Source organism: Psittacula echo (assembly GCF_963264785.1).
Source record: "Psittacula echo genome assembly, chromosome: 4".
Classification (NCBI taxonomy): domain Eukaryota; kingdom Metazoa; phylum Chordata; class Aves; order Psittaciformes; family Psittacidae; genus Psittacula; species Psittacula echo.
In genome coordinates, this window is record NC_137738.1 from 102,981,670 (window position 1) to 103,002,619 (window position 20,950).

Below are 20,950 nucleotides of genomic sequence, written 5' to 3' on the forward strand. Positions count from 1 at the left end.
CCATACAATCATATTAGTAAACAAAAATGCTAATGTGCTGAGAAAATTGAGAAACAGGCAGTATTTTAGCTGTCCACTCCAACCCTAAGTAGCATTGAGCCCAAAAGTCTCTTATTACAACTCTTAAGTCACAGCTTATATTTGAAAACCTTGTTAAAAATATAAAGATTACTTCAATGACAGACCCATAGGATAGGGCATTAAATAAAATATTACAATATATAAAACTGTATTAGGTGATCATCTCTGCTTCAGAAAGCTCAAAGGTTTTTGTTACAGAAAAGATGCAATTGTACTGCTGAAAGACATGAGTGGAAAAAAGTGAGATACATGAAGCAGAGTGTGAAGAACTGAGAGGAAAGGTGTAAGAGGAAAGTAACAGACAATTTTTCTCATAATTGTCTCCCACCTTCCTATCTTTCTAAATTAAGGTGTTAACATTGGAACTGAATGTGCTAATCAGGACTAAGAAGCCTAAAAACAAGAAAGCACCAGTTCTTGACAGAAAAGGCACTGTACACAGCACTTACTCTGCTGCATCAGGTCGCTAAATGAGATTCTACCAGAGAACTGATCCTCTGAAAGAAGGAAGTCATCACTTAGCACAAGAAGAAATCCATTAAGTCAGATCAATGGCCCATCTAGAGCACAGCAGCTCTCAGCAGCTGCAATCCCAGACGCTCTTTAGGGAGCTAGCCTGCAACCCAGACCCTCCCACATTCCCAGAGCATCCATAAGGGTTTCATTAAGGAGATAGATCCTCTCCATTCTCCCTTTCAGGTCTGCAAATAAAGCTGCCTAATCCCTTTTTGCACCCACGGTCCAGTCTGCCTCCACAGCTTCCTTAGGGATAGGCAGCAGATATTCACCCTCTGCTACTTAGAGAAGCTCCTCTCATCTGCGTTAAACTGCCACTTCACTAGTCCCAGTGCATGCTCCCTATCACTGCATTCAGTTTATCACTGCCTTCATGGCTGTGTAAACCTTGATCGTATTCCCCCTTGGCTTCACCCTCTCAACTAAAGAGTCCTAGTGTTGTCAGCCCCAATCTCTCCAGGCAGCTGCTCCATCCCCTTAACTTTCTAGCTGCTTGTCCCCATACTGGTCTCAGCAGATCTGATGACACCTGCATCCTGCTGGTGTTTTGGGCTGTTATTGCACATTGTTCTTTCGCTTCTCCTCTCCATCCTTCCAGGAGCTGGGGAGGAAGAAGGTGGGGGAGTGAGCAAGCAGCTGCGTGGTTATGAGTTACCAGCTGGGCTTAAACCATGACATTGCTGAACAAAGCCAGTATCACAACTGGCTCCTGGGGAATCCCATTGCTGACTCTTCTCTACCCTGACAAATTAGTGATAAGTCCTTTGCTTCTTATTCTTTAAGTATCTTCCAACCCATAAAAGAATTTTCTTCAGTTCCACGGCAACTTCATTCCTTCAGTAACTTGGACAGCTTCATCAAAGATTTTCTGAAAACCCAACTGCGTTACATCCACTGAATCTCATGCACCTGTGTGCTTAGCAAGACCCTCAAAGCCCATCAGCTTTTCCACTGCAGTAATACAATGTCTTGAGGAAAGCAAACACCCATAAGGACCCTTTGTGATCCACTTCAGAACAATTCTTACATCCACCACCAGCAGCCACTGGTTAACAGCTCCACTGGTTACTGCAGCTGTAGCTGTAATAAAATAATATCTGAAAACAATATTTGCAATGCATATATATATATATGCTTACTAACGTTATGTGAATGTGAGCTTTAAAACAACAGAATCCATGCATTGGTGAAACGCCAAAAACATGAGAAACATTTACAAGGACCTATATGGTGCTCTCTGGAACATTTAAGCCAAGGTTACTTAGAGCAGCTGTCCAGCTGAAAAAACTCTGTGGTCTGGAAAGCTACTGATGCTTTCAAACTTACTGCAAACCTCTAACAAAACAGTCCAAAGCACCTTCCTATTTCCCAAAAGAGTAGAGGAAGTAGAATAAGCAAGACTACAGGCAGCACAATTTTTCCTCCCACTCACCTACATTACATAAAGAAGCTTTTCAGAAAATGTGAGTAGTTCCTGCTGTTATTCACCCATCTCCAGGACTTCTGCCCTGGAGATCTTAGCTTTGCTGAGATCCCATCTTCCAAGTCAAGCCCCCTTTCCCCAAAAAACATCAGGAAAGCACAGCATCTGGTCTACCTCCATTTAAGCAGACATTTTACATTTCAAAGACTTTGTCATTCTCAGTCTTACTGCTGTTTATTGGCAGGTTATTTGCAAGTCTGACAAACAGCTGAGAAGTGTTCCACCTCCAAAACAAACTTCAAGCTGCCTTACTGCAAGACCATTCTGCTCAACTGAAAAACATCTTGGTGCTTGAAAACTTGCCTAGAGTGGTTCTGTCCCTGAATTTTCTAAATTATAATCTTTTGCCATGCAATTTATACACCTCCAAAAGCTTCCAGCTGCTCCAGAAGCTAACACCTCCCGAGTTAACCAGTTTCTTAGTAGTAACACTTGCTGGTGAGGAGTCAGCTCCACACTCCTTCCCCAGGTCTGCACTTCACACAAGACTTCAGAAGCAGCTGCTTCAATAACTTTGTGAAAAGCAAAGAGACGCAAAAGTGAAATGGGGATGGCATACACTGGCAGTCTGATGAAAAATATCACCCCCCTCTTTTCTTTGTTTATTAAAAGAAAAAAAAAAAAAAAGAAACAACAAAACCACACCACACATCACTTCTAAGTGCTAGAACAAGCTGCAAAGGTAAGGTAAATATCACCTTCACCAGTAATTTGAAGTAAACAGGCAACACACTTTTAAGTCCAGAGGTAGTATCAAAGGCAGCAAAGTAATTGACAGGTTACAAACAACAGGGAATGGTTTGAGACAAAAGCAATGACCACTACAAAGACTGAAGACCAAAAATGGACAGAGGAATGCTTGAGCAAGCATCTTTTTTGCCAGGCTTAAGCCACTAATCGAAGTAATGATGGGCAGGAAACTCTCAGAAGCTTAACACAAGACTAGGAATGGCAAATTTGAACAGAAAATATAGATTAAAAAGTAAAATCTAAAATAATTCTGTGAGTAATCTTGCAGTCAGATTCAAAGACTGAAGACTTACTGATGAAGGCTTTTGTCAGTAGAAGACAGAATGATCAGACAGAGAAACTGGTAGCAACATACTTTATGAAAGCTGAACACTTGAATATGCACTTAAGAGAAACCATCCTAATCCGAGACACAAAAAAGAAAAGAGGATGCAAGGAAAAGATCAAGGTGACTACAGAAGCAGAGCTGAAAATCAATCAGATTTACAATGAACAGACCTGGGTAATGGACAGATACCAGCCTTGCTTGAATCAGACAACAGTGACATTTTGCTTCCTCTATCAGAAAGCACTCTGACTGTAGCATCACATGAAGGTGCTTTGCAACAAGGAGAGGAAAAACAGCCACAAAGGAATCTACTGCTGCAGCAGCTAGTGACAAATCTAGTGACAAAGAACTACAGAAGAAGGGGTTAGGAAGCAGCGCATGGATAAGCCAGCAACTGCATTTTCCACATTTAAACCTCCTACTGTTTAGAACAAACTTGTAAAGCAAGCAATACTTCCCCTACGCACACACTGCTTGTTCAAGAGGAACTACAGCATTAATTATCCTTCCTCAGGACATTAAAAACCACATTATAGCCAAACCAAGTTAAAGCAAATTCAGGAATCCCTGGTCTCCATACTTGCATGTGATCCACTAAACCACAACCTGTATGTCACATCAGTCCTCAAACAGTAAGAAACTGCTTTAAATACATTTTAAAAAGCACCCATCACCACTGCCAGCAGCTTCACCCCGAGCATCACTGTTACGACTCTGGGCTTTTGGACACGTTAATATTTTACAAAAGACATAATTTTAAAACAAGACACCAGTTTGGATCTCCGAAAACTGGCACTAATTGATGCAAACATTAAAAAATGCCCCATTAATTACAGAATCACAGAATGGTTTTGGTTATGATTTTGGTTGGAAGGGACCTTCAAGATCACAGTATCACAGTATGCTAGAGATTGGAAAGGACCTCAAAAGATCATCTAGTCCAATCCCCCTGCCGGAGCAGGAATACCTAGATAAGGTTACACAGGAATGTGTCCAGGCGGGTTTTGAATGTCTCCAGAGAAGGAGACTCCACAACCCCCCTGGGCAGCCTGTTCCAGTGTTCCGTCACCCTCACTGAGAAGAAGTTTCTTCTCAAGTTTAAGTGGAACCTCTTGTGTTCCAGTTTGTACCCATTACCCCTTGTCCTATCATTGTTTGCCACTGAGAAGAGCCTGGCTCCATCCTCGTGACACTCCCCCTTTATATATTTATATACACTAATAAGGTCACCCCTCAGTCTCCTCCAAACTATAGAGACCCAGCTCCCTCAGTCTTTCCTCATAAGGGAGATGCTCCACTCCCTTCATCATCTTAGTTGCCCTGCACTGGACTCTCTCCAGCAGGTCCCTGTCCTTCTTGAACTGAGGGGCCCAGAACTGGACACAATATTCCAGATGTGGTCTCACCAGGGCAGAGTAGAGGGGAAGGAGGACCTCTCTCGACCTACTGACCACCCCCCTTCTAATACACCCCAGGATGCCATTGGCCTTCTTGGCCACAAGGGCACAGTGTTGGCTCATGGTCATCCTGCCGTCCACTAGGACCCCCAAGTCCCTCTCCCCTACACTACTCTCTAACAGGTCGTTCCTCAACCTATACTGGAACCTGGGGTTATTCCTGCCCAGATGCAGGACTCTACATTTTCCCTTGTTATATTTCATCAAGTTACTCCCTGCCCAACTCTCCAGCCTGTCCAGGTCCCGCTGGATGGCAGCACAGCCTTCTGGCGTGTCAGCCACTCCTCCCAGCTTAGTGTCATCAGCAAACTTGCTGATAGTACACTCAATTCCCTCATCTAAATCGTTGATGAATATATTAAATAATACTGGTCCCAGTACTGACCCTTGAGGCACTCCACTAGATACAGGCCTCCAACTAGACTCCGCCCCATAGACTACAACTCTCTGGCTTCTCTCCTTCAAGCCAGTTCGCAGTCCACCTCACTACCTGATCATCCAGACCACACTTCTTCAGTTTAGCTATGAGGATGCTGTGGGAGACTGTGTCAAATGCTTTGCTGAAGTCAAGGTAGACCACATCCACCGCTCTGCCATCATCCATCCACCGTGTTATTTCCTCATAAAAGGCTATGAGGTTGGTCAAGCATGACTTCCCCTTGGTAAAGCCATGTTGACTGCCCCTCATGACCCTCTTATCCTTGATATGCCTTAAGATCATCTAGTTCCAACCCCCTGCCACAGGCAGGGACACCTTCTACTAGACCAAGTTGCTCAAACCCCATTCAACCTGGCCAATCTGTGCCAGTGTTTCACCACTGCCACAGGGAAGAATTTTTTCCTAATATCTAATCTAAATCTACCACCTTTCAGCTTAAAACTATTCCCCCAGTAATAAGAGTCTACAATTAACACTAAATGTTAATAAGAGATTGCAATTCTTACGTCTCTGTCCAAACAGGCAGCTTGATTTTCAGCAGTTGGCAAATGACACTGCCCACAAGTCTCACCTCCCAAGTACCACTATAACCAACCTGAATATGCTCAAGGCTCCTATTCATTGGCTTCACAAGTAAGGCATTTTTCTTTGTTTGTTTTTGTTATGTTTTATGTCAGTCTCATATATCCAAACTATCAGAGAGACTGTGCTGTGACAATACCAACAAAAACCTCCAGGGCACTTCAGCTTGTTCTGAGATGAGGCCACAATCAGCTGCCAGCCAGCAAAACCAAAGTGAAAATCTGACATTAACTGCAGCTGGAAATTTTAATATTTTTATGATGGGAGTCCACTGCAGTTCAAGCCTTGTCAGTGTTTCCATTAGCAACACAGATTTTATGCATTTATGATTTGGCAGTAGAAGGTCGCTACAGACTGTCTCTTGGCATAAGACACACTCAAGTGGGAAGTAACCACCCACTCCTTCTGTTGCAAACTACAGCACAAGTCATAAAGGTCTGAAGTTTTCATAGTCTCCACTAGACACATTTCACAACACTTTTGCCGAAATTGCTACAGGCTGATATACAAAAATGTGTACAAAAACCCCACTGTGCTGATCTTAACAGCATTAAAACTGTTTTAATTGTACCTGTCACAGTTTAATGATTTCTCAGGGAAATTTATATGTTTACATAGAAAAGCTCAAAATCACTGAAATACAGCAATGTGAAACAAGAACTATTCTTCCTTACATGCAGACAAAATCTAACATCCACACCCTCATGATACCTTTTAAAATAAACAAATAAGCAGGCATTCCTGTCTTACTTTAAGCTAGCAAGCAAGCAGCCTTTCCTCCATCAGCCGCTTGCCCACACAAGGCTCCAGCAATCATGGCAGGATCCTCCCTGCATCTCTCGCCAGAAGCAAAGAGCACTAAAATCAGCAGGGCAGTGGAGAAAGAGAAAGCAGGTCAGATCACCTGGAAAAACATGAGGAATAAATAGATGGTTGCAAATATCAAGTCTATTCCTGAATTAAAAAGCAAAGCAAAATCCATTCCTCAGCAAACCTAAATCCTTAGCTGGATTCTTCAGGCATAAATATTAAGACTTTAGCTGGCATTTCCTCCTATATCATACCAAGAATAATCTGTAGACTTATTACATTAGTTCCACTGTAAACTAGGAAACATCAGCTTGTGCAAAAGCAATGCGCATTTCTGTTACTGACTGAGTATACTTTAAAGTAAGATCAAGCAGCAGAAAATGGTCTCAATCTCTAAAACATGTTGAGATGAAGAATACAGAGACTGAGCCCTCACATATGAATATCTCATCTCCTTTCACATCAGAAATGCAATAAAGAATCTGGCAAATTAAGTTTATGATTGTTTTTTGACCGGAAATAAGGAAATCAGAATTGAACTTGTCACTATTACGGGAGAGAGGAATTGGAAGATTGTGACAGATCTATAGGCCATAGTTTTGTGTATACAAGTACATCTCTTCCCCTTACAGCCTGCAAAACTAAAAAGCTTGTCACTGAAGAGTAACACGTGTGCAACTGGATATAAATACATATAGAAATCTGTACAGCTGCATACAGATAAGAGCCAGCCATAATCTGTTCAAGTGCAGTGAAAAACCATGGCTCCTAGAAGATAAAAATCTTCACATTGCTAATTTTTTAAGCACCAGTTACTCCTCACATTTACAATTTCAGTTACAGCAGGACACAGGAAGGCACAGGGCAGCTTTAACAGCTTCAGTTTCTTAAACCTAAGATATCCCATGTCCTGTAATTTCACCAGTGTCTCCTCCTTGAGTAGAAAACTTGTTTTCTCATCCTCAATGCAGGTGCCCACAGAGGCTAAATATTTAATAAAGGCAAAGAAAGAAATGCTAATAATTTGCAGCTACTCCTGTCTACCTCATGCCTTTGCCACACTTGCCTTGAACTAAACAGACAGATCAAGAAAACTTATGAACCAAACTAGCTGTGAAGATCCCGAGCAATTTCCCTGGAGCATTCAAGAGGTCACAGCAGGTTCCACTTCTCAACAGGAAAGCTCAACTGGGAGAGGTCACAAGCAGACCCTGATTCCCCAGAGAATTAAACATTATTCTTGAAAATAGAAACAAATCACTTTAAAGATGAAAGTAGTTACCATCTGAAGAACAGTAACTTGTCTTGGTTCGGAAGACAAATTACCTCCTGGGCAGATTAACATGTGCCATGGGTTGATTTTTTTTGGCCTAATTTATGGCCAAAGTAGGGACTCTTTAACAGTAAATCAGAGGGTTTATTTTTAAGCACTGACCCATGCTCAGGCTGAAGCAACAGCAAAGCAGTATCATGCCTCATATCTGTGCCTCTTTGAAAAATGAAATTGCTTCATATTCTGACTTTGGTATGCCCCAGTCAAAGGCATTTCTGTTCAAGACTAAGGTTAGGAAAAAGGCTTCTGGTTGACATCAATCCCCAGCAGTTTTCACAGCAGCTACAGAAACATACTGCTATGGGAGCAATTTTGCTGTAGTTCTTCCATAAAGCACACCGTTTACTCAAATCATAGAATCATAGAATAGTTAAGGTTGGAAAGGACCTTAAGATGATCTAGTTCCAACCCCCCTGCCATGGGCAGGGATATCTCACACTAAACCATGCCACCCAAGGCCTCATCCAACCTGGCCTTGAACACCGCCAAGGATGGAGCATTCACAACTTCCCTGGACAACCCATTCCAGTGCCTCACCACCCTCTCAGTAAAGAACTTCCTCCTTAGATCCAATCTAAACTTCCCGTTTAAGTTTTAACCCATTACCCCTTGTCCTCTCACTACAGTCCCTGATGAAGAGTCCATCCCCAGCATCCTTGTAGGCCCCCTTCAGATACTGGAAGGCTGCTATGAGGTCTCCATGCAGCCTTCTCTTCTCCAGGCTCCACAGCCCCAACTTTCTCAGCCTCTCTCCATACGGGAGGTGCTCCACTCCCCTGATCATCCTCGTGGCCCTCCTCTGGACTTGTTCCAACAGTTCCATGTCCTTTTTATGTTGAGGACACCAGAACTGCACACAATACTCCAAGTGAGGTCTCACAAGAGCAGAGCAGAGGGGCAGGATCACCTCCTTTGACCTGCCAGTCATGCTCCTTTTGATGCAGCCCAGGATATGGTTGGCTTTCTGGGCTGCGAGCACACACTGAAGCCTCCTCATGTTCACATTTTCTCATTCACCAACACCCCCAAGTCCTTCTCTGCAGGGCTGCTCTGAATCTCTTCTCTGCCCAACCTGTAGCTGTGCCTGGGATTGCTCCAACCCAGGTGTAGGACCTTGCACTTGGCATGGTTAAACTTCATCAGGTTGGCATCAGCCCACCTCACAAGCGTGTCAAGGTCCCTCTGGATGGCATCCCTTCCCTCCAGCTTATCAACCGAACCACACAGCTTGGTGTCATCAGCAAACTTGCTGAGGGCACACTCAATCCCACTGTCCATGTCACCGACAAAGATGTTGAACAAGACCGGTCCCAACACCGATCCCTGAGGGACACCACTCGTTACTGGTCTCCAGCCGGACATTGAGCCATTGACCACAGCTCTTTGCGTGCGGCCATCCAGCCAGTTCTTTATCCATCGAGTGGTCCACCCATCAAATTGATGTCTCTCCAATTTAGAGACAAGGATGTCATGTGGGACAGTGTCGAACGGCTTGCACAAGTCCAGATAGATAACGTCAACTGCTCTGCCCCTGTCCATCAGTTTCGTAGCCCCATCACAGAAGGCCACCAAATTGGTCAGGCAGGATTTCCCCTTAGTGAAGCCATGCTGGCTGTCACCAACCGCCTCCTTGTTTTTCATGTGCCTTAGCATGTCTTCCAGGAGAATATGCCCCAAGATTTTGCCAGGCACAGAGGTGAGATTGACTGCTCTGTAGTTCCCTGGATCATCCATTTCCCCCTTCCTGAAAATGGGGGTTATATTTCCCTTTTTCCAGTGGTTGAGAACTTCACCCGACTGCCATGATTTTTCAAATATGAGGGACAGTGGCTTAGCAACTTCATTCACCAGCTCCTTCAGGACCCGTGGATGGATTTCATCAGGTTGGATGGATTTTATCAGTTGAGCATGGCTTTGGGAATTCCCCTAAATGTTTCTTATAAGAATTTTACATAGAACTATCCATTTATATTTAAATTTTTGCATGCTTCAAATACAAGAGTACATAAAGCAAGGATGCAGAGCCCTCATGGACAAACTTCACCACCATCAAGCAATGCCAGAAGACATCTGTGAACTCTCTGCACAGCACAATTTCATAAATGTTTGGACAAATATTCTCAGAACATTGAATTATTAATATTCATGCCTGCTGCAGATTCAAATCATAATTTCTAACTTTTCCCCCAAGAATAAAATATAATTAGCTGCAGAAGAACTGACTCAAGCCAGGCTTACACTTGTCCATTTTGCAGACAGAACCCCAGCATTTCTTTCTATTAAATCACACCTACACCACATCATTGGTTTCTTGTTAAACAAATTCAGCATAAGTTTAACAAGTTACCAATATTTTTATATATTATGGTCTATGCTAAATATAGAATCATTTAGGTTAGAGAAGACCTTTGAGATCATTGAGTCCAACCACAAACCTGATGCTGCAAAGTCCAGCAAAATAAGTGATGTGGTGATCAATCATTCTGCCTCTTTGTTAGGAAGAAAGGCATCATTAGTCAGGCAAGGTACTACTTCTTTCTCATAATGCATAAATATGTGGAATAAGTAGGAGCTCTGAGAAACATAAAAAAAAAAAAAATAGGAGAGTAATTTCAGACTTACAGACTAAACCCTGAGCCATTGAATATATGTATTATTTGAAGGTGAAGAACAGGCAAAAACCTAGACTTCCCTAAAGAAAGAACACAGGGGGAATGTAGAAGCAGGCTTGGAATTTCAGATCTTGTTACAGGTTATATATATGTGTGTGTGTGTATGTTATTATACATGCATATATTTTATTCTACGTATATATGTAAACAAAAATAATTTTTTTTTTTTTTTTTTATTGTGGAGAAATGGGTACCTCTAAAGCTTGTGCCAAATATGTGTCAAAGATTCTGATCTGCAGTCTGTTAACATTGGCAAAATACAAGAGACCTAGAAACGTGCAGTGTTTTAGCATCCTAAACAGCTTTTGCAAATGTTAAAAAGACTCTTTCCACCTTCTTTTAACAAGGACCTAACCCCAGATGCAGAAAAGCACAGCAATCAGATCACCAGGCCTACCAATATTGGAGCAAAGTATCCTAAATCAACAGGAGTAACTAAAGGAAGGACAGATGTTAACATCAGTGTTTCCCAACCATTTAATTAAGAAAAAAATTCTCCTAAAATACTTCTAAAAATAATGTCTAAGTATCTGATGGTGCTGCCACATTCACAGCCAGATAAAAACCATCTTAAAATGTTAATTGCATTTCTTTTCTATTCTAATTGCTTATACGTATGAAAATTTAATTAGATTTCTTGTAATTGTTTTATAAACTAGCAGTTATGTCCTGCCAACCACTGGACACAAAAATAGTGCTTTAGATCAATGAAACCAAAAATCTCATATGGCAGAGGGCAAGACATAGATCCAGCTTCCCCAACACGTGGTGTTTCATCAAGCTTCCCCTACAACGGAAAGCAGGAAGACACATTTCTTCTCCTTCTCCCAGTTAAGTGCCTATTGCTGGACCAGAGAAATGTGTCATCCATTAACCATTATAGCTGCACTTTCATGTTTAATTCAGAACATCCCTTGCTCCTTCTCACCATCATCTTGGCTTCCTGCAGGATGCTGTACTCAGCTTTCTTCTTCCCTGCATCCCTTTCCCAGGGCATCCATCTCTTTCTATTCCCTGTAAAACCTCCAGCACTTGCGGCCACCTCTTCACAAAGCTTAAAGCAAGTTAAAACATTAACACATCTGTGTCCCACCATAACTCTTGCCCAAAATACAGAATTAAATGCTTAAGAGATTTGTTGAATAAGGGCTAAAAATATAAAACTTAACATCTCAGTGGAGATCAGAAGTGTTTTAAAGCTGAAGTTTCATCAAAGATTCACAGGTTAATTAACATTTTAAACTGAAAATGCATCTTGCTTTCTGCTCCTGTTTTGTAAGCAGATAGGTGACAGGGCAACTGCCCATCATCATCAGCTTTTAATAGTCTGAAAGCTTATTACACCAAATACAAATGAACTCACACACATTCACCAGAGTAATATTTTTAGGAAGAGAAATAACCAAAAGGCTGTTAAGCCTTGAAAATGTTTACCACATCTAACTTCAAGATCAGCCCATAACATGAGATAGAGCAAAGGAAAACACACATTCAAAAAAAAATTTAGTACTGAAAACACGACAGTAGAGGGGAGCTAACTTCCCCCCTCCAAAACAATGACCCATCCGAACAAGAAGAAAACAGAATTCTCAAGTGGTGCAGATGTTCTGGGATTACAGGACAGCTGAGCTAGCCTCACACAATAATTTTCAAGTTCACAAGTAGATTACTTCATTCAGCCTCATTTAAAAAAAAAAAAAAAAAAAAAAAAAAACAACACCAGATTTAATATTAACCGTGTTGGGTGTACACACATGTTGAATTATTAGACATATGTCTAAGTACTAAAAATACAGCGCTGGGATGCATGCCCAGAGCCTCCAGGATGTAACAAACATTACATCTTACAGTATCTGGAGAACCAAATTTTTTGGTATTATTCCTCAATTATCTGCTAATTCCAGAACACATATTTATGGCTGTATCTTAGACTTCTGCATACAGTGAAGGTCCAAACTTAAAAGTACGTTTTCTGCACATGCCCAGTCAATTTCCACTGATCGAGAAACTGGCAATGCTTCCAGTAATTTACCCAATGATGGTTGCAAATGCCATCTGATGGAACACACCCTGTTTGCAAGCTTCCAGCTAGGGAATGTTTACCTTTCTCCCATGCTCGGAGAGGAAGTTATAAAACTAAACACAAATCAAATGTAAAAACTAAATAAGGAAGGGCAAAAGTGCAGATGTTTCATGTGGTTAAACAAATAACTACTTGTACATACCTGTTGCTTCTTCCCGACTAGCTTGTGCAACAAACCCTTACACCCAAACCAAGCAGCATTACTGGTACCTAGGACCGTGCAGCTACAACAGAGTAACATCCCAAACTGATACATCATTTAGAAAGGCAAAAGGCACATGTACAATCAAGGAACTTAAAAAAGTAAAATCAGAGAGAGTTATTAGCGTATTAAGCAGGATTTACATAAGTCATTAATTACATTTTATACTGCATCCTTCAGAACACTACTTCAAGTTCCCTTCCATACCAGTACTGCCACTGAGGCAAAATGAAGGAGCTATTTCCATTTCTCACATGCTCTTAGAAGTACAGTATTTATAGACTCCCTATTTCCAAATATATTTTAAAATTCTAAATATTAAAAGCACCAACAGTATTTTCTTCATTCTGTGTTCACATTCAACCATGGAAGACTTCACAATGCTACAGACTTTTACAGTGAAACAGCAGTTTTCAAATGCAAACTAAAACCTTCTTGACAGGTGATTTAAAACATGCGCTCATGTAGAACAAGGCAAGGGCCACATTTTCTTCACTTGGGTGGCACAGTTTAGTGGAAGGTGTCCCTGCCCATGGCAGGGGGGTTGGAACTAGATGATCTTAAGGTCCTTTCCAACCCTAACTATTCTATGACTATATGATTCTATTCTAAATAGTTAACAAAGGCAAGAATCTCTGACATTTCAGATCTAATACTCCATCAAGATAAAGAATTCATGTAACCACATATCTTTCTCATAACATATCTTCCTAATCACCATACCTACACTGCTTTGGAATATGCAATAATTCACACATCTAAAACCATCATGATAATGCAATTAAATCCCAGTGCTACACCATCCCATCATAGAGATGACAAAAAAAAGACAACCTGACACACAGGTGTCCACGAGCTGTGTCAGTAGTAGCAACTGCACAGAGTAAAGTCTCAGGCCATCTGCAAACTCAAACCAGCCTCAAGATTTTATTTTTCTTCTCTTCATGCCAGATACAGTCAGTTTATGGAACTCACAGGGCCAGGGCCTGACTGATCCAAGCAGTCAACTCAGAAATTCAATTGTAAAAGTAACAGGAAAAAGAATCATCCAAGATGGGCCATTTATCCCACCAAAAACTCTTATATACGACTTTACACCTACATATCTGTGCCTTGAGTATGTCTGACAATGTTTTCAGCTAGATTTCTGGGGTTATTTTAGTATTAATTTTAGACACAATGGCTGCCCCCATCATAAGGAAGGCTCACCCAAGCCATTTATCCTGACATTATGGTTGGAAGAAAGCTGTTTCCTTGTTTATTCATGACAAAATAGCTGGCTAGTAGAGATCTGTCTCTTGCCCCACAAGCACAGGAATCATTATCACCATTCTCGCAAATCCCAGGCATGTGCCAATGGATGGGATTAGCAGAAGCAGCCGAGGCAAACCCACATGGCACCCCCTGATAACACACTCTGCAGTGGCACTATTTTCTCCAAAAGCCAAAAGAAACAATTATTTGCACCATCCTATCAGCAACAGGCCTTAAAGCTTCAGCCTGAACACTCAGCTTCATTCCTTGCCAGGAAAAAGAGCCTCCTTACACCCATCATTTCTCTCATATACTCAGCACTGAAACCAAAATTGCTTAATATGGCTTTCAATCTTGCATATTATCTTTGTTTCTGAAAAACAAGAACTGCCAGCTCTGAAGCAAGTGTTACCTTCTTACCAGCAGGGCTGCCTACCTCTCCCTGGGAAGCCAACGGCACCTTCAGGCTCCTCAATCTCTCCACCCTATGCAAGCCACTGTGATTAAACTTTCCTCAGAACAACAATAAAGCAATGAAAAAAGCTGTATAAACTATCATTTGACTGACAGTAACTGATAAATAAATGCACATCTAATTTTCTCCAAACTTTACCTGTATGCAAAAAATTCAGACAGGACACCTAGCAGAGGAACAAACCCCAATGTTCTGGACACAGATGTGTGTTTTATTCCATGTTACAGACATCCCAATTACAAACTAGATGTGTATGGCTTATCTTATATATGTTATTTAAAAGCGTAGGCACAATTACATGCTATAGTAACATTCAGAACAACCCAGAAGAGAGGGACACTGTCTCACCCACAATCCCTCCCAACACCATAATTCCTGTTTAAAGTTCTGGGTGAGGTCAATTTTCTATTTTTGAAAAGGAATTACAGAAAGCGCTATGCTAGAAGGAGTTCTCAGCCAAAACTACTCTCTCCAGCTCACAGCATGCTCAGTGCTTAATAGCATCCCATCAGCAAGAATGTAGGAAGGAAGCAGCAAAGACACAGCCTTAAGAAGGTAGGTCGGCAGCGTTAATACCTAGTCCTGGTGTAGGGAGACTTTTAAGGGAAGGAAAAGGGGATTGGGTTTTGTTTTGTTCACAAAGACAAACACAGAGACCAGGAAGCTGAACAAGAAATCATCCCTTAAAATAAATTCACCTTTTTTAAAAGAACTTCATGCAAGCATCATAGTGGTCTGCAGTTCTTAAGCGTCTCTATACACTACAGGAGGGTAGATAAGCTAAACCAAACCCAAGTAATTTTATTACACAACCAACTCTAAGGCCAAGCATTCACACAGTATATTAAATAAAATCTAAAACTTACACTGCAGCTACAACTTTCACATTTGCATTGCTGTTCACATTCGTTACCCTGAAACACAAAGTCTGCTTATGATATTTGCCGTTAAGAACGCACAGAAAATTAAAGCAAGCTTACCACTTCCAGGGACATATTTGCTCGAACACACCCAGTGTTGCAGAGCTTTTTTATTCTGGGGAAGGAAGAAAAATGTCACAGCGAGCAAAGTTCACGTGCTAACCTGAGGAGGACCAAGGCTCGGCACTGAGCTAAGTGGGAGCAGCTGCATGCACCTGCACAGGCAAAAGGTTTCCTATGAACGAGCTCTAGAACAGACAAATCCTTGGCTGAGCAGGCAGCTGAAGGGATGCATATCCCAAACACACTTGTTGAAGCATCCAGTTTGTTCACCAGAGTGCCCCCAAAGTCCACCAGCAAACTTTTCTACCTTAACTGATGAAAGCTACTAATTAATCTACCCACTGCTCCTCCCTCCTTCAAGTTAATGCCTTGAGCTCATGATAGAACTGGTTTTACTACAGTGAAAAGATGTATTACTCACAGTCTAGCTAGTTACAAAACTAATATAGCAATGAATAAAATTAATTAAACAAGGAACTTTAGTGATAACATTCTCAGCTATTTATGGACACAAACTTCAGAAATGAACAGAAGGATGAACACCAAATCATCACTTCCAGCTGATTAACAAAATAGTTGGCTGGAAAGTGAACAGAGCTACTCAAATAAATACATAAACGATCCAGAATATAGAAACAAACAAAAAAAAAAAAAAAAACACAACCCAAAACGCCTTCCTTATCCCACACACCCTCACATCTCCAAAAAGCTCACATATTCAACCTAACAGCATTATTGTGCTACTCTAGCATATAATGGAGATGAACGTGCGCATGCACATTCCATGCTGTGATGAATTTTAGGAAGGAAAAGCCACTCTCAAAGAAAACAATACAAGTTTGCTAGGTTTCCACTGCTAATTCTTTTCAGGAATTTATTAAGTTGTTGACTTTAAATTGCCCATACAGGAAGAGGGAAAAAAATTGTGATAATAGTGTCAGGAACAAGAACTCTAATTCAAATATTTCAACCCCACTAAAAAAGCACATATGCACATAGTTCAAAGAGGAAATTTCAAATCAGGTTTGGTTAATGGAATTGAATATTTATGCACCCCAAATCCAACACTGTATTACAGGCAGAAAATCTCTAAAAGGTCTACTGCTGGAAAGTGAATTCAAGGAAATCAGCTTCACAAGTAGGCAGTGTAATTGCCTGTACTTCCTTTTTTTTGTTACCTACTTGTTTTCAACTACACAGTCACCACAAGCTTCACCACCACCCCTGAGCTCTGGTTTCAGAACTGCTTTGGACATCCCACTCCAACTTCTCTCCAACCTTTACAATATTCCTGTTCTCCATCCAAGGCATTGTCACTCTAGTATCTGAGGATGTTTTGGGGGCTTTATGGGGTTCCCCTGAATTGAGTCCACCTGTTCTCTTTCTCCTAATGCAAAACAGTGCAATTGGAAGTCAGCACCAAGAACTGCACCTTTTGAGACAGACAATCTCAGGATCCTGGTTAAGCCAACAAGTGATGAGCTTACAGAAAATCCTGCGTCCCAGTTGGCACTAGGAACTAACTGGGCACCGCCAAGCTCTGATCCTTCTTCAGGATCTCACTGTCAATGGGCAAAAAGTTTGGGTAGAAGCCAAAAAAACCCCAACCAAAAACTTACTAACAGATGTTGTAAGGTGCCAAGCATCACAGCAGCATCCACAGGAAACTTCCATACATTCATTTCTGCATTTGAGTATTTCAAAGTCATAAGAGTGCTTAGCTGCCCTACTTGCCTGTGCAACAAATTAACTCATTTGAAAACAGTGTCAGCTTCCTTTGCTGCACTTTTAACAGCAAAGACCCAATTGCTATTACTATACAAAACATAAACCCTCTACCACTACATGAAACTATTTTGCAATATTTCGAAGACTTGAGAAAGAGATAGACATAATCAAAAGGTATTGCCTGCACGACGAACAATTCCAAATGAAGTTGACAGCACTTGTTCAAACAGAAAAGACACATTTGTCAAAGCATGCAAAAGTCAAAGTATGAAAAGTAGTGCAAAATGTCAGTAAATCCTATGTATTAGCAGACTCAGAAAGAGGAAACAGAGGTAGAGTCTGAATCTGGGGCACTCAACACACCCAGGCAGCATGAAGTGATAATCCTCCTGTTGACCTTCAAATAGGCAAGAAACAGCTGTCTGACAGCCAAGAACAGTCTGCATCTTACCACAAAGGCAACAAGCTCTTTTCGTGCCCTCAGACAGGATGAAGAAAAACTAACAAAATGAGTGAAAACCAAACTAGCTGGAATTAGCATCTCTCCCCCAACCCACACCCCCTAATTCTCCTGCAGTTGTCTGATGAAAATCAAAGCCTTCTTTAAAAGAACGCATTTATCTTCTCTAAAAAATCTGTCACTTGAAAAAGAAAACATGTCCATCTTCACCTTATTAAATCTGTCATATATTTGTTATACTTTTAAATATTTTGTACATGAAGAAGCCAGGTAGATCTCATGGATAACACATGTGCTTTCAGCTTCAAATGTTAATCTCTTCCAGATCAGCACAGATTATACCTTACTATCCAAATTCTGCAAGGAGAGGTTATACTCTGGCCTCAGTTCAATTCTTAATAAACCAGCATATATATACCACAAAAATCCCAAATTTATCCATATAATGAATTCAGGCCAGATCTCCATCTAATGTATGAAATTACACTCATAACAAGAGAATAAGAAGATTCTTTTAGTAAGGAATAAATATTCAAGTGCATTCTCAGAGACTTGCATCCAAATATGCAAACGTTGGTGCAACTTTTGGTTATGTCCAGAGCAATTTCCTCTTTCCAGCCATATTTCTACTGACCTGACCCAAGATATCTACCCCATACATCCAAGTTTCCCCCAGTCCTAGCAGCCTAGTGTTGTTCCAGATCTTTCCACCTCACTGCACCTTTCAGATCGTTAGTCTCCTTTCCCTGCCCTGTGCGTCATGCGACATTAGCAATATCTGTCCTTCTTCCACATCCTTCCTGTCATTACCCCTCCCAATGAACTTGCTACACTTCTCTTAACCCTGCAAACCCGTGCAGGAGCTGTTCCTTCTTCAACTGGCAAGACATCCCTTCTCACAGAAAGCTCAGTGGTGGTGGCCCCCACCACCTGGTGATGCTGAGCTACTGAGTAAGGCAGCAAACAAGTAAATCCAGTTCTCAAGGAACTTTCCTCCTTCACAAGGCCAAAGTACAACCTTGCTTCAGCTTATTTTCACATTCTTCCTGAAGTTCACCCACAACCTGCAGGTGTTAATACTGCACCTGACCAAGCTGAAGCATTTGAGTTCAGTTGTTGAAGCCCAGTATTAGCACCAGTGTGGTCATACTGGTTTTTCATAGATCCTGGCTATTCAACAACCTAGAGCACCACAAAGTGAGCTCATTTGAGGGGGGAGGCAGAAAAACCCCACTTCCCCAGAAATGTTCTCTCAAACTATCACTACCTGTAAATTAACTTTTAAGAAGAAACTATAATCAAATTGGCCATGAAGAAAACCACAACTTTAACTTTCCTAACAATTAATGCTTTCTCATCCTATCATCACTGCATGACAGTCTTCCAGCCTATGCACACCATCCTAAAAGTTCCCAAAAATCAGCCTCATAACTGCACTCAACTCCATACCAAGAAGGCAAGTTATCCCCTGCTGTCATGAAACAAAAGAGATAATTTTATCCTACACAATTTCTTTTCCACTTTTCCAAATCCCTATGCCACCTAGAAAACTAACTGCCCCCTGTAATTCAGGATATCCAAGCATGCCATACACACACTGAACAGCTGTGTAGTTAAAAATACCTGGAGCTGAGACACATAAAGACTTTTTAGAACTGAAATAATTTAAAAGAGACAGCTGCAAGAGGGCAAGAAAACACCCAACAAGTTTAGTATTTAACATGGAAACAAGCCACAACTGACCCTTCTTAGTTGTTCAGTACCAACCAGATGATCTTAATGACACAAGAATCAGGGAAGAGCCATGATGGATGCTTCTTCCCACATGGTACTTGAGTGCTAATTAAATATATCATCAACACAGTAATCACTGAAACACCACTTAAGGTAAAATTACTATTTATACAGGACTCAAACCCAAAACTGATTTTGAACTAAGCTATGAACAACATAAAAAAGTTAGACAAGTGAAAGGCATTCATAAAAATTCTCCTTGGTAACAGATCCTGAGAACAACTAGATTTTTCCCATCAGTTTTAATAGGTAGATACTTAAACTTCTCTGCACTAAAAAAATGACTAATTTGCTTTTTCAGGCAGATGAACAGAAAAATTGTCAAATTTAAGGTATTCAGTGTAAAAGAAGTATTTATAGCACTGGACAGACTTTCCTTTAGGTTTAACAATATGAAAAGATCACAGATCCATCAGATAATTCTATTTTGCAAAGAATTAGTTTCACTTTAAAAGAAACTGAAATATCTAAATTCTCTTTGATTTTATGGAAGCTACACTAAGGAATCCTTGGAAGCTTCTAAAGGTTAGAAAGTATAAAGAAGTAAAACCTAACATCTCCATAATAATTGCATAGTTTAGATGAGAAAATATCTGCAGCTCAGCAGACTCTGTGAGGTGGGCTGATGACAACCTGATGAAGTTTAACCATGCCAAGTGCAAGGTCCTATACCTGGGTCGGAGCAATCCCAGGCACAGCTACAGGTTGGGCAGAGAAGAGATTCGGAGCAGCCCTGCAGAGAAGGACTTGGGGGTGTTGGTCGATGAGAAAATGAACATGAGCCGGCTTTAGTGTGTGCTCACAGCCCAGAAAGCCAACTGTATCCTGGGCTGCATCAAAAAGAGCATGACTGGCAGGTCAAAGGAGGTGATCCTGCCCCTCTGCTCTGCTCTTGTGAGACCTCACTTGGAGTATTGTGTGCAGTTCTGTGTCCTCAACATAAAAAGGACATGAAACTGTTGGAACAAGTCCAGAGGAGGGCCACGAGGATGATCAGGGGACTGGAGCACCTCCCATATGAAGACAGACGAGAAAGTTGGGGCCTGTTGAGCCTGGAGAAGAGAAGGCTGCATGGAGACCTCATAGCAGCCTTCCAGTATCTGAAGGGGGCCTACAAGGATGCTGGGGATGGACTCTTCATCAGGGACTGTAGTGACAGGACAAGGGGTAATGGGTTAAAACTTAAACAAGTGAAGTTTAGATTGGATCTAAGGAAGAAATTCTTTACTGTGAGGGTGGTGAGGCACTGGAATGGGTTGTCCAGGGAGGTTGTGAATGCTCCATCCTTGGCGGTGTTCAAGGCCAGGTTGGATGAGGCCTTGGGTGGCATGGTTTAGTGTGAGATATCCCTGCCCATGGCAGGGGGGTTGGAGCTAGATGATCTTAAGGTCCTTTCCAACCCTAACTATTCTATGATTCTATGTATTTCAGAGTAGAATAGCACACCTAGTTGCTTTGCAGGCTTCTTCATTGTAAGTAACTAATAAATAGGTGCATATTCAATATTACATTTAGAAAAT

General features: G+C 41.3%; 1 protein-coding gene across 1 annotated transcript in view; it reads right to left on the minus strand.

The window, feature by feature from the left end:
* The window catches only part of CD2AP (CD2 associated protein), an 87,509-nt gene that overhangs the window by 41,349 nt on the left and 25,210 nt on the right, over positions 1 to 20,950 (minus strand). The window lies entirely within an intron of this gene.